The 13,896-nt window shown below is 37.9% G+C and overlaps 1 long non-coding RNA gene across 1 annotated transcript; it reads left to right on the top strand.

Annotated features, from left to right (window-relative positions):
• The first annotated feature begins 4,642 nt into the window (after positions 1-4,642).
• Positions 4,643-11,757, top strand: LOC119915452. The gene is made up of 4 exons (XR_005446949.1): positions 4,643-4,902; positions 7,155-7,273; positions 8,113-8,148; positions 9,167-11,757. It is a non-coding gene; the product is annotated as an uncharacterized LOC119915452 (long non-coding RNA).
• The last annotated feature ends 2,139 nt before the right edge of the window (positions 11,758-13,896 follow it).

The following is a 13,896-nucleotide window of genomic DNA, read 5'->3' as shown; positions in this document are numbered from 1 at the left end:
GGACGAGGAGTAGACAGTCAGAGGAGGAAGTTGTGTCCTTTGTTTAAACCGAGTCTCTGCTCCTAATACAATCCTCCGCATTAGCAAGTCCTCTGATTTTCTGATTGAAGCTTGGCTCAGCATCCATCCAGTCTGTTTGTGAATCATTTGGGAACCCTTGCAAATTAGACCACAGACCTCTATTGTGTTTGCTCCTGTTGTCATCTACGCAATAATTCTTAGTAAATCACCCAACAGGTACTACAATTGCACTTGCAATATTTTAAAATGCACATGCAATTTAGTACTAAATCGGGCCCAGTGTATGAAACCCATAATCAAAATAGTCAGACATTCTGTCACTTTGTTGCTCATGGATAGAATTATATTGAAAATAAAGTATTCCCCTTTTTGCTTGGGACCCCCTGGAACTACCCCTGGGGGTCCCCGGACACCACTTTGAGAACCACTGACTTAGTAGATATTAAGATGTGCTTGCATAGGTGGGTTCTAGTGATCAGGAAGGTCTTTTTCATAAAAATGAACATTGATTAATAGCAGAGACATTTTACCTTTTGATTTCACCAAAGTAAATGAAAAATATAACACGTGGATTGTTGTTTAATCTATCATTTTAGATTTGTTGTTTTATCAACCTTACTTTGCAAAGGTAGCTAATACCCAGCTCTTCTGTCAACATCACATCATGGGATGGCGTATAAATAGCACGCCACTTTTAAGGACAATCCGTGTGCCATGTCAACACATTTTAACGCAATTCAGTCCCTATAGACCAAAGCAACACAAAGGAGGTTAACCCTATCTGCTAGCAGATGTGGACAGCTATAATGTTAACTGGTCGACATGCATTTACATTACATTTCAAAAGTGAGTACACCCCTCACATGTGCCGGCAGCAGTCTTGCAGTCCCAGACCAGGACACTCCCACCACCATGCTTGACTGTAGGCAAGACACACTTTGTCTTTGTGCTCCTCACCTGGTTGCTGCCACACACACTTGACACCATCTAAACCAAATAAGTTTATCTTGGTCTCATCAGACCACAGGTAGCTGTAAACCAATGTCCTTAGTCTGCTTGTCTTCAGCAAACTGTTTGTGGGCTTTCTTGTGCATCATCTTTAGAAGAGGCTTCCTCCTGGGACGACAGCCATGTAGACCAATTTCACGCAGTGTGCGGCGTATGGTCTGAGCACTGACAGGCTGACCCCCCCACCCCTTCAACCTCTGCAGCAATGCTGGTAGGTAGTCTTTTGTCTTTTAGGTAGGTAGTCTTGTATGTCTTTTTTACCAAAGACAACCTCTGGATTGGACACTGAGCACGTGCACTCAATTTCCTTGGTCGAACCTGTCCTGTTGAACCACTGCATGGTCTTGGCCCCCATGCTGCAGCACAGTTTCAGGGTCTTGGCGATCTTCTCATAGCTTAGGCCATCTTTATGTAGAGCAACCATTCTTTTTTTCAGATCCACAGAGTTCTTTGCCATGAGGTGCCACGTTGAACTTCCCATGGCCAGTATGAGGGAGTGCGAGAACGATAAGACCAAATTTAACACACCTGCTCCCCATTCACACCTGAGACCTTGTAACACTAACGAGTCATAGTAGTAAATAGTTTTTGGGCCCAATTAGCACATTTTCTCTAAGGGGTGTACTCACTTTGGTTGCCAGCGGTTTAGACATTAATGGCTGTGTGACGTGTTAATTTGAGGGGACGGAAAATTTACACTGTTCTACAAGCTGTACACTCACTACTTTACATTGAAGTGTCATTTCTTCAGTGTTGTCACATGAAAAGATATAATCAAATACTTACAAACGTGAGGGGTGTACTCACTTTTGTGAGATACCCACTTCATTCTCTGGGATGTAAAAGTAACTTAGACTTATCTAAACTGTTGTCCTTTCAATATAAATGGTATTCTTTTCAATGGGACACATATTTTAGTAAAATTAACTCAAGTTTAGTGATAATTTCAAGCAAACTCTATATTACATTGTTTATATATAGCCTGTCTCACTCCTCGTCTTGTGGGCAGTATGGTAAGACCCATATTTCCACATCCACATCCACACATATGTTAGCTGGTGCCCTGCACAAGTGGGATATTTCAAGAATGACTACCCTTTTTGATTTCTAAATTTAAATTATAAGACATGGTTTGGTAACAATTTTTTAAAATTGTGATCCACTGTGACATACCAACCCTTTTTTTATACAATAATCCCTCTCCTTTTTTCCCCTGTAAAACAAAAATTATTATTAATTTTTTATTAAATTATTAAAAATATTTTGATGACTCAGGTTGAACTTGGGGGCAATAACTTACATGTTTTCCCAACAAATGTGAGTTAATATAGCTAACCCTGCTATGATGTTTAGCCACACTTGACTGTTAGCTTGTAGCTAAAGAGCAATCGGAGGTGTGTGTTTTGAGTTCAGCAGGTAAAACCTTGTTCAACTTTCCATAGAATTTGGTTGAGTGTAGATTATTAATTGAACCCTTACCCTCTTCCTCCTAACGTGAAGTGTGTGTGGAGGCCAACAGTCCATGTATTTCTCTATAGCTCTCTATTCACAAAGTCACGCCCACGTTTTTAAAAATACAATCTAATTTCATAGATTTGATATAATTTCGTCTCACATCTTCACACCTACAGAAACATGGACAATGACACAGAACATTTCAAAAGGTGAATATATTCAAAAAAGGAAAGGGGGAATTGATTAATTATATTTCATTCCTCAGGATAATCAGGCCATAATTAAAAGTTAGAAAGAAAAGAAAGAAAAAGGAATATAAAACAGGAAATTTAATATAAAAATGACAAATTGATATAAAAAGTTCCTGTGGACATCAACAAAAAATAAAATTGCAAATAAAAAGTGAAATTTAAAAATAAATCCTGAAAAAATAAATAGAAAAGCTTAAATGCAAAATCTTACATTACAATATCTAACTGAAAATTTTATGTCTAAAATATTAATGTTAATAATGAATTATTTATATATACATATACACAGTATATAGCTTTTCAAGTTGTATGTAAATGACAGTGTGGACTGAAGAGCGGAGGGTGGCAACCTAACCTGTAATTGATTTTGCCTAAACCTGTTTTGTTGTTATTTCTTTCCTGTTCTCATACTGTTTTGGTTTTACCTTTTTTAATAGTTATTTTCAGTTTTTATCATTACCATTTTTGTGGTTTTTATGCTGATCTTGTTTTGTCTTTTCTACCTTATATCGTGCCTTTGAGTACTTTTTAAAATGCTATATTATTATTATTGTTATATTAAAAACTGCACCATTTCATTTAAATTCCACAAATAGACCCGCACTTTAACACATCCATCAAGGCAGGCCCTTATAAATTTATCAAATCCAAAATCAGTTCTGAAAACATGTTTCTCTGTTACTCCACTGCATCATAATGTGAATGTATAAAGCTATGTGTTGAGAACAATTTATGAACTTATCTCCCTACTGGTCCTACGTGGTATTTCTCTTGAGGTGCACCTGGTCCAGTCAAGCTGTTCCAGTCTCTGTGCTGTAAAAAGGGGGCAAGAAGGTTAAAGTCCCTTTCTCCTCAGCAGCAGCAGACCCAGCAGCTTGTTTTTCCTTATTTCTACATTTTGATGTTTTGGGTCACATTTGATTAAAGATGAAATAAAAAACTTCATTTGCTTCCTCTTGACTACTTTTGCTACAGATACGCAGTAAGATTGTTATTCATTTGGAGTTATGTCTGTGTCTATCCATCATCAACCGTACAGGGTTAGTACGGGTGTGCTGGAGCCAATCCCAGCTGTCATCAGTTGAAAGGCGGGGTACACATAGACGAACAACCACACACACTCACACCTAAGGACAATTTAGGGTCACCAATCAACCTAGCCTGCATGTCTTTGGATGTTGTGAGGAAGCCAGAGCACCCGGAGAGAACATGCAAACTCCACATAGAAAGCCCAGCTCACTGTGCTCCGTTTCACATACATAGTCATGTGATCCATTGCAAACATTTTATCAGTGCAACTTTATGTTTTTTGGTTTGAGGCAATTGCCTTTCTCTGGTTTATAAATACCATGAGTGAACAAGAATCTTTGGTTTGGGCATCATGGTGAAGTTAAGTAGCACACAGAGGAAGATTACACTGTTCAAGTAATAAAGTAAGAGAAGCCTCTTCCAGGATTTTACAAATATATCCAATAAAACAGGTACTGAAGAGATTTATATCAGATATCAGGTGTGCAACTTGCAATTAGATTTATTGTCAATGAATCCGCAACTTTGTTTTGTTTCTTTCATTAAGTGGTTGTCCATAAAAGATTAGAAACATTGAAAATGCCAGTCACATTATGAGTGTTAGAGATATTCCTCACACACAAGAAAAAATGGAGTGACTGAAGTTGTGATTTATCTATCCTCTGTTTCTATATATGTTTGTAATGTGAGCTCTGTAGGCTACTAAATAATAATAAAAAAGAACAATATGAAAATTTCTGACAAAATATAGCCTACCACTGAAATATTAAGTGTAGCCTACTGTAAATAGGCCTACTGCTCATAAATAACTTACATAATGAATCTAGGTAACTCTACATGGACAGCAAACTAACAGCCAGCCTATAACTCAATAGTCCATCTATTAGTAGGCTATATCCAATACATGATTTCGCACCATTAATCAAACGTTGTTATCCGCTATGTTTCTACATCTATGAAGTCAACAACTCGTGTTACAACATTTTCTCAGACTATCCGACTTGTTGTTTATCTTCAGGGCGGGTTCACGTGAATTTTCCAAGTCGGGTAATCATTTCTCCGATTATTCCGACACCCCATGAATGCACAGTAACGCTTCACACTTCGGATCTCTGTTGTTTTCTGGACGAAATCAAGTGTAAGTAGCCTATGTTTACCTTTATTGTTCCTTTTGTACTGCGACCAAATGTCCGTGACTGGTAGGTTTAGCCAGACGCCACGTCTCTTTTGTCCACCTGTAGCCTATAACTTCATTAATGTCAGAACGGTGCGGGTGTGGAGGAGACAGGGCAGCACAGGTGATGCGCAGTTTGGCTGCGGGTACATAGCCTATATAGGTTTATAGGTGTACATTTTTGTTCAGGTGTCTCTATTCAGCCAATAAACACATAAACAAAACGTGCACTCTAGTTTAAAATAGGCCTGAAAGAAAAAGAGAGTAGAGAGGCAGCTGACTAAACCGAAATTGAACTTTGGTTATTTTATTGTTACTGATTAAATGATTAAATTAGCTTTGATAGGATAATGAGCAACACTCAGAGGGGCTTCGTGTACTTCACATTAATGTCATTTTATTGTCCAGACATTTGCGATGCGTCACTCAACCTTGAAATGGAGTTGCTCCAAACGCAGAACGACGTCAGTGTCGGTTTTAACTATTTACCTTGAAGACATCTGGATTAAATTTACACAAACCCGTCTGTAAATGCACTTACAAGTCTGGTTCTATGTTGTATCCAACCTATCTGTAAATGTTGGCTAAGATATTTTGCAGCCTATAACCAAGATATTTTGTGGCGCGTTGGCTATTCATCGTTAAATACACATAATACGCCCTGATCCACCTGTAGGTGATGTTGTGTACAGATACTTTACAAATAGCTGCTGTTCTCAGAGCCAAGATGCACACTCAGTCTGTCTCACTTTAGCCTTTTCTGTTTAATGCAATAAGTTTATTTTAGGAAGTTATCAATAAGATCACTTTAAAATATCACACGTAGCTGCCTTGCCTATTGTTGCCTGTATCTGTTGTTATCTTGATATGGATAGGCTTTAGCCAACCAAACCACTTTCTTGGGGACTGCAAATGATCTGCCTTATCCAATAGCTCAGACACCCAAAATTATTCCTAAAATATCTATGAACATAGTCTTTACAATGTAAAAAAATACTGTGGCAATAACACGCAAGCAGCCCGTTGTTGAATGAAGTAGGAGGAAGCTGTGCGTCACGCGTAAAGCCCAACAGACCTGTTTTATCCACCCATATTTACTTTCTCCCTTGAATGGGTGAATTATTTTTTCCTGAATAAATAACTGCAGGTAGCCTGCTGAGTGAAAGCAAAGATCAGTGTCACCTGCGACACTATGTTTAATGAATTCACCGTCGGGCATCGCTATAAAACAAATAGCAATGGAAACTGGAGAAAAGAAACAATTTCCTTCAAAAGAAATCCATGCTCTGCCCAATGAGAGGAAAGCAGACTGCTTTCCAACACAGCCATCAGTGGCAAAGGGTGAAGTTACTTGATTGAAGTTAAATTAGTAGAACAACCACACCTTATAATAAAAAAGTATTTGTCTGATTTTCTAAATGTGTGCATCCTGCTCATTAATATCTGGCACAAGCGCACTGATGAAAGCTCTCCTGCGTAACAGCAAACAGCTTGGAGGACAGCTTATTTGGGTAAATACAGCAAAATGCAGAGTAAATAACTTATATGACTAATTGTAACGAAGGTATAAATGGTAAATGTAGCACAAAATAGATTACAGTTTTAAAAAGAAACCTAAAGAGTTTCCGTGAATGTCCGTGACTGTATGTTTAGCCAGACGCTGTGTGTGTCCACCTGAAGCCTGTATTACTGTATAACTTAATGTCTGAACAGTGCGCGCATGGAGGAGACGGGGTAGCACAGGAGATGCGCAGTTTGGTTGCGGGTACATAAACTAAAAATAAAGAATAATGTACATTTTTTGTTCAGGTGTCTCTACTCATCCACCATACACACAAACAAAACGTGCACTCTAATATAAAGTATAAATAGACCTAAAAGAAATTGAGAGTATAAGAGGAATGGTTAACGGAAAGTGGAGATGACTCTTTGATTATTTTATCGTGGTTACTTGATTCAATTGTTAAATATGAACATATTGACAAATTTATTAGCAACATTTAGTTGTACTTAACAATGCTGAATTATCCAGAGGGACCAACGCATTCTCATCTCAATGCGCAAGGAGTCGCTGCAGATGCACAAGGACATGAAGGCCCGTGTTTGAACTATTTAGACTTGAAATCATCTGGATTAAATTTACACGAAACCGTATGTAAATGCGCAGACACTGGTTCTAAGTTGTATCCAACTGAATAAACTTGATCTGTGTCCAGATGGCTGTCCTGTGCTGGATGGCTGTGAAACTGGCCTTGTTGATGTCTGCAGGAAACTGTTTGGCTGCTGTTGTGGACCAGAACCAACTTGTAGGAATTGTAGATGATATTGTGAACAGGTGAGCTGTTCGACTCTCTATTCTCTGCTTCTTGCAAATACCCTGGTATGTGTAAAGTGGCTGTTGCTCTGTCATTAGCTTAGCTGTGGTTTAAAGTGGCTTAAAACGTAGTCTGGGAAAACAAACATGATGCACTTCAACACCATCGATGTGTCCTCAAGGCGCTGCGGTTTAAATTTCAAATTGTTTACCATGTATGTTCTTTTGAAGTGTTGTGACGTGAACAGTATGTACAATCAAAGGAGTCACTTCTCCCTCCATGAATATTTGATGCCAGGCTACTGATTATCTAACAAACATAACAGCCAGCTTTTAATAAAAGCTCAGCAAGAAGGACATGTGGTCAGTTTGCCAGTAATATATAACTCATAGAAACAGATAATCATAAATATGTTGTCAGGTCAACTCCCATTCCAGTTTTAGTATAAGTTAATAATTATTGTTAATGTTAATTTGTCAAATTATTGATACTGCAGTAGATTCACAGGAAACACAGGGGCAACAATATGGTTTAAATTTGATTGAAATATTTAAAACAATATTACTTTGAGTGATAGTCAATTTTGAATAAAGATTTTCTAAGGTGGTTAAGGATAAGAAACATTGAGTGACATATTTAATTGTACTTTTTAATCAAAAGTTAATATAAACATAAATAACCATATGTAAATAACCAATATGCATGAAAAACTATTGTCAAGTAGCATTTGTTTACTAATATTTTAGTTTTCCATATTGATTTTTTGAAAATGTAATTCTGGTTGAATATTCCATTTTATGATCCTTTCGTATCAATTTTTTCTTTTCAACTTCGGTTCTGTACTTGTTTTCTTTGGCAGGTACAGGCCAAGCTACAAGAATCCAGATGGCAGTCAGTAAGTAACATAAACGTTGTTTTTATATCACTTTTAAAGTTACAATGTTCTTTAAATCAGAGAGAAACAAAAGAAAGAAGGAAACTGACCAGACAATGTATAAAAACATGTACAATAGACTGACAGAGCAAAAACTGATATACTCCACAGACTGTAGGTACTGTATACCCACTAGTGTTGTACTACTCGAGACCAATATTTTTCTTAAGACCACTTTTTGATGGTCTTGGTCTCGTCTCGTTCACGACCACTGTTGTACTCTGTCTTGTCTCGGTCTCGGACATTGAGGACTCAGGATTTTATTTCAAGACCAGTCAAGACCATAACTTTGGGAATATCAATAAATTGCTTTTGTATTGTCTGATTTATTTGTTAACATCCTAACTTTGATAAACATATTGCTTTAAATGCAACTAATAACCCTAATTAATGACACCCCTCCCTGTGATGCTTACGTTGATTTCAGCTCTTTGTATAGCGCCTTTCTGGTCTTTTCGACCACTCACAGCGCTTTTACACTACATCTACCGCTCTACCTCCTGAGCCACAGTCGTCCATATGTATGTGGGTGTTTTAATGTGAATGTGGATCTTTCAGATCAATTTGAGAACTACCTGTGATCTCGTTCCACATTTTATTACGTGCCACACAATGCAGGGAACTGGTCTTGGTCTCGACTGCTCTCAGCCCCTAAAAGTCTTGGTCTTGTCTCGGTCTCGATAAACTCTGGTCTTGGTCTTGACTACAACACTAATACCCACTACAACATTCCATGTCTGTTGATGGACTGTTATACACAACACTGGGTACAGTATCAATTAAAATGACATATCCAGCTCAGATAGATGAAAATGAAAGCTAAAGTACAAACCTGACAGATATTTTGAATAAAATGATTTAAGTCTGTTGTTTAGTTTTGTTTACCATTCAGTACTTACTTGTATGCAACTTTCTATAATTCTGCTGTGTCTTAAATTATCGAACATACCTGTTTGTTTTTGTTTGTTTCTTTTAACAGAACATTCCCAATGTTCAGTCTGGCTGTGAGCATCCCATACAACAATACTATGAAAAAGTATGATGTCAATCAAGTCCTTGACAATGCTGAACAAGTGAGGAACACGATTGTAAACTGTGACGTTTACAGGGGCACGAGGGTGGTTGCAGCTACACTTCTAAAGTGGCCCAATGTTCTGAATCAGTGTCCTAGTGGACTTGTGTCATGGCGTCATGTTCTGAGACAATGTCCCAGTGTTGTGACATGGGATGATTTACAGAGAGTGTGCCCTGGTGCCATTCGCGATGGTACAGCTGATCACCGAGTACCGTACACTGCAGCACTTTAACACCTTGGTCAACAATAGTGACAAAGATGATTTGTTGCTTTTTTATGTTTATGCCTCCCCCTGTGCAGCAAGATGTACAAACGCCAAGGTGATCCCATGCTTGTGGAGGACCTAAAGGGAGCCCTTATGCAGCTTGGGACATCAGTCGGTCTTGACAACATATTCCGTTGTGACAGAGTACGTGGTTGGACAGGTTGTACCATTTGCTCTTCTCGTGGTCAAATTACACCTCAGTGTTTATCAGACGAACCATAACCTAGTCTCAGCCACCCTCATGTGACCTCCACTTTAGGTTGAGGTCAGGTGATGGAGGTGGCAGGAGGGAAGATAATTTCTAAGGACTGCTGTGATTCAGGTCACATAGATTTGCAGGGATGTGAAAAGTATACTGCCCCACAGCTGTCATAATGAAATGTTTTATTAGTTATTAGACTAAATCACCATTGTTAAGAACATCAGGTAACTGGGCAACAAGTTAAAGAAAAAGTATTCATGTTGTGTACTGAAAGGTAGTCTGTCAAGGTTTTGACCTCTAAAAGGGTGAAAGAGCAATTGAATTACCAGTGTAAAAATACTCCATTACAAGCAAAAGTCATTCAAAATTTACTCAAGTAACTTCACAGTATTTTTTGGAAGAAGGAAAAACATCGTGTCACTGGGTTGAAAGATGTATCTCAGACCTCTGACCACAGCAGGCTGGATTCCTGTTAAACTTGGTGCCGGTACTTTTAAAGTAAAAGTAAACGTATTATCTTCAAAATGTACTAAAAGTATCAAATGTAAAAATAACATAAAAATACACATTTTATAAGAGAATCATATGTTTTATATACATATATTATTCAGCAAAAAAAGTACTATATTTCCTTCTGAAATATAGAAGTACAATTCATTGGAAATACTCAAGTATAGTAAAATTACTTAAGTATTATACCTAAGTACAGTAATGATGTGTGCCACTCCGTCTCAAAATCTCTGTGCACGTCCCTGTAAATCTGTTGATCCACAGCAGTCCCATAAACCTCCTGCTACTGAGATAAAAAGATTCCTTATGATTTAAAAGCACTTGTTTCTTTTAGTTGCTAATCCCCGATTTAATGACTCCCATTTATGCCAGAGTACAGGTTGGTTCAGGACAGTCAGTAGAGTTAGCAGCAACAAGGACCGAAGTAATTAAAATTTCAAGGTTGGGGATAAAAACAAGTTAAATCTGATCCAAGGACCATAGGCGGAGCGGGGGGTGGCTAATTGGGCTTAAGCCCTGTGATGGAAATTGGATATTTTACTCTGTTTACTGTTTCACCCTGCATGCTCCATTATAATATACAAAGGTCTCACTGTATGGTATTTGATATTTTATCATGTTTCCACCCATGGGAAAGATGCTCATTAGAGAAGTTTTCTTATCTGACTGACCTTGATAGGCCTTTGACTCAGGACAGCTGGTCCCTACTCCCTTGCTCTTCTGCTTCCTGAGTAATATAAAGTCACCTGCTCCTTCACTGGCTTTTTGTCTTACACTCTGCAGACTGTTTTGCACTCTGTAAGTTTGTCTGACCCTTTGCAAAGAATAAAACCCTTAAAAGACGTCTGGATTGGAATCTTTATTTCAGAAGACTCACTAAAGGACAAATTTTCATTACAGCCCCGAATGTTTTGTCAAAAGCCCCGGATCTGATGAAGTTCAACTTTGTTTCATTTCCCCTCCGTCTTTCTGACTGGAGCGGCAAAACAACAGAGCAAAAGCTCTAACACTTGAGTTAAGTGACTGTATTGCTGCCTAATTAGATGTTATTAGGTGATATTATCTCGCTATTAGTGATGTTCGGCTCGTTTCCCTCCTGTGAAGCACTGTTTCAATACATTGTACTTGAGCTTGCATCAAATGATCATATCAGGGCGTGATGTTTAGGGCTTAAAGCTCATAGAATCAAAACTCTAGTATCCCAAAATCTATTAGATTTTCAGAATAAATTATTGATTATACAGAAATGTCAACCTGAGAAGAGCTCTTATCAGCTAATTAACTCAAAACACCTGCAAAAGTGTCTTAAGCCTTTAATCTCTCAATCTGGTTCTGGTGCTCACAATTAACTTAACCCCATATTCAGAATTTTATCTAGATTTGAGATGCTCCTGTACTAATGTAACAACAGTAATAATAGGCTAATTTAATGAATATGACTGTCTGAACCTCATAAATATCAACCGTCAGGTTGGGTTAACACTTTTTGACTTTTATTGCACGCATGAGACTAAAGTTATTGGTATCAGCGAGTTATGGTGGCGTTTTGACCTCAGTCTAAAAGTTTTACAGCTGCAACTGTGTTTGCTTAGCTTAAAGCCCCAAAGCTTCATAATGCTTCATACACCTATCATTACTCACTAGCTAATGTCAGCTGATCTGATTGTGTTTGAGGGACTATTTTGTCATACAGATGAGTCAGCTAGGGAAGAGGAAGAACAGGCATCACAGCAGGTGGATTAACTGCACATTGGTGATTCCCACCTCCAATGATGATCAGAAACTTTATTACATATTTCTACCATACCTTAAAAATAGTAACATAAGATAAATTAAGTCTCTTTTTAGTTGCCAGAAGTGAAAATGACTGATCCTCAACATTTTTTGAGCTGGAGAACAATTAAATAAAAACTAGACTGAAGGCTCCACAGGACAATTATTTTCCATAGAAACATTTATCTTTTTCTCAGATAGTGTATAGATTTTTAGGCATTCTATCATCTCAAACAGCATGAAAAATAGTGCATTTAACAGGCTTAATGGAAAAACGGACCACCCCTAGGTTTGGGCAAAGCCCCTAATGTTTATAACATTTGGCTCCGCCTCTGCCAAGGACAAGAAAAAAGAATCTGAAAAGTGCTACCAACTTTTCGACAATCCAATCAGGACTTAGACATATCATGGTTTGATACCCAGCCTTTAAGGATGCAATCACATGTTCATGTTGTAGAAAAGCTGCATAAGAGGCCCTGCAGGTGCTCCTTTTAGAGGGTTAAACAAAACATTGGGAACGTCTCCGTCCACTGTGGTGATTTACAGTTAAAAGCCTTCAGCATTAAAACACCTCTTTAATATCTCTTTGTGTCTGGGGAGATAACTTTGATTATGACGCCATTCATCAATTCTATAATTAAACTAAATACTGGAAAATGAAAGATATTCTGTTCTTTCTGATTAAAGCTTGGCTCAGCATCTATTCTGTGATGTGTGTGTGTCCATCATTTAACAGTTCATTTATTTGTTAAACAACAATCCTTTTCACTTACATACAGTTACATTTAATAATTTAACTGAGCCTTTCCTTCCTCATTGAGATTAACAGTGTCTGTCTAAAGAGAGATGCACGCAAATACCACGCCACACGATACTGCATTACATTCAACCACACAACACCATGCTAAACTATACTGTACACTATACAATATAAGAACACACTAAATTACTCTACTGTAAACACTGAGATGGACTGGATAAAACAAAAATTTTTCCAAAACATACTCCTGCTGAGTCTTGCCTTAAAGATTGGACTGGAGGACTTATTAATTAATAATCAAATTACTTGTTTTTTATTTTTCATAACACTTGGATGTAAACGCCACTTATCTTTTTTAATGCCTCCTGGTTTCCCTTGGTAACCCTGTGTTTAATGTTACAACACTATGAACTCTGAGTTATCCCTTCAGTCAAAGTCTGTAGAGATGTGGAATTACATAAAGTGTGCATAAAGTACTACAGTTTGCGACAAAAGGCCCTCATGCACGATTTGAATATTTTTTGCAGACTTAACGGGAATGCAGGAATGTGTGGAGAATTAGCCATGGATGGAAACAATGCAAATTGAAATTCTTGTAAAAACCGGAACTGCAAATGTTTGAGGAAGAAGAAAATTCATCCAACATCTTAATTAAGCCTCAATGACAAATCAATGTGCTCTGGTAAAAACAGTGAACGTAAACTGAACTTTTGTTACTCCACTTTTAAGAACCATAACTCTGAGTTTCCTAAAGTCAGGGCCTTTTACATCAGGGTTAATGACATGAATGAGCTCAGGGTTGAGTTCCAGCAGAGTGCAGCATGTGACACTGCAGAGAATTTCATAAGGCCGGACAGGAAACAGGTCAGAGCTGAGACATATTCTTCAAACTTTGTTTTGTTTGTTTTTGTTTGTACACTTTCTGTCCATTTCTTCTATTTTCTCTCCTCATGTGAGAGACTGTACACTGTCCACATTTTTGCACTGTAAATTACAATATGTAAAACTGTGAAATGTTCGTGCCGTTCACTATGTTCCCCGGCTCTTCCTCTTTTTTTACCTCACAGCAGAAGTGTAGAAGGGAGTAAGCTTCTTTATCTCCATCCTCAATCTGCAAGTCAGAG

This window comes from Micropterus salmoides, unplaced genomic scaffold (genome assembly GCF_014851395.1).
Source record: "Micropterus salmoides isolate LMB-PRFRI ecotype aquatic unplaced genomic scaffold, ASM1485139v1 Ms_hic_scaffold_1, whole genome shotgun sequence".
Taxonomy (NCBI): Eukaryota; Metazoa; Chordata; class Actinopteri; order Centrarchiformes; family Centrarchidae; genus Micropterus; species Micropterus salmoides.
This window is presented reverse-complemented; position numbering and strand designations above follow the sequence as displayed.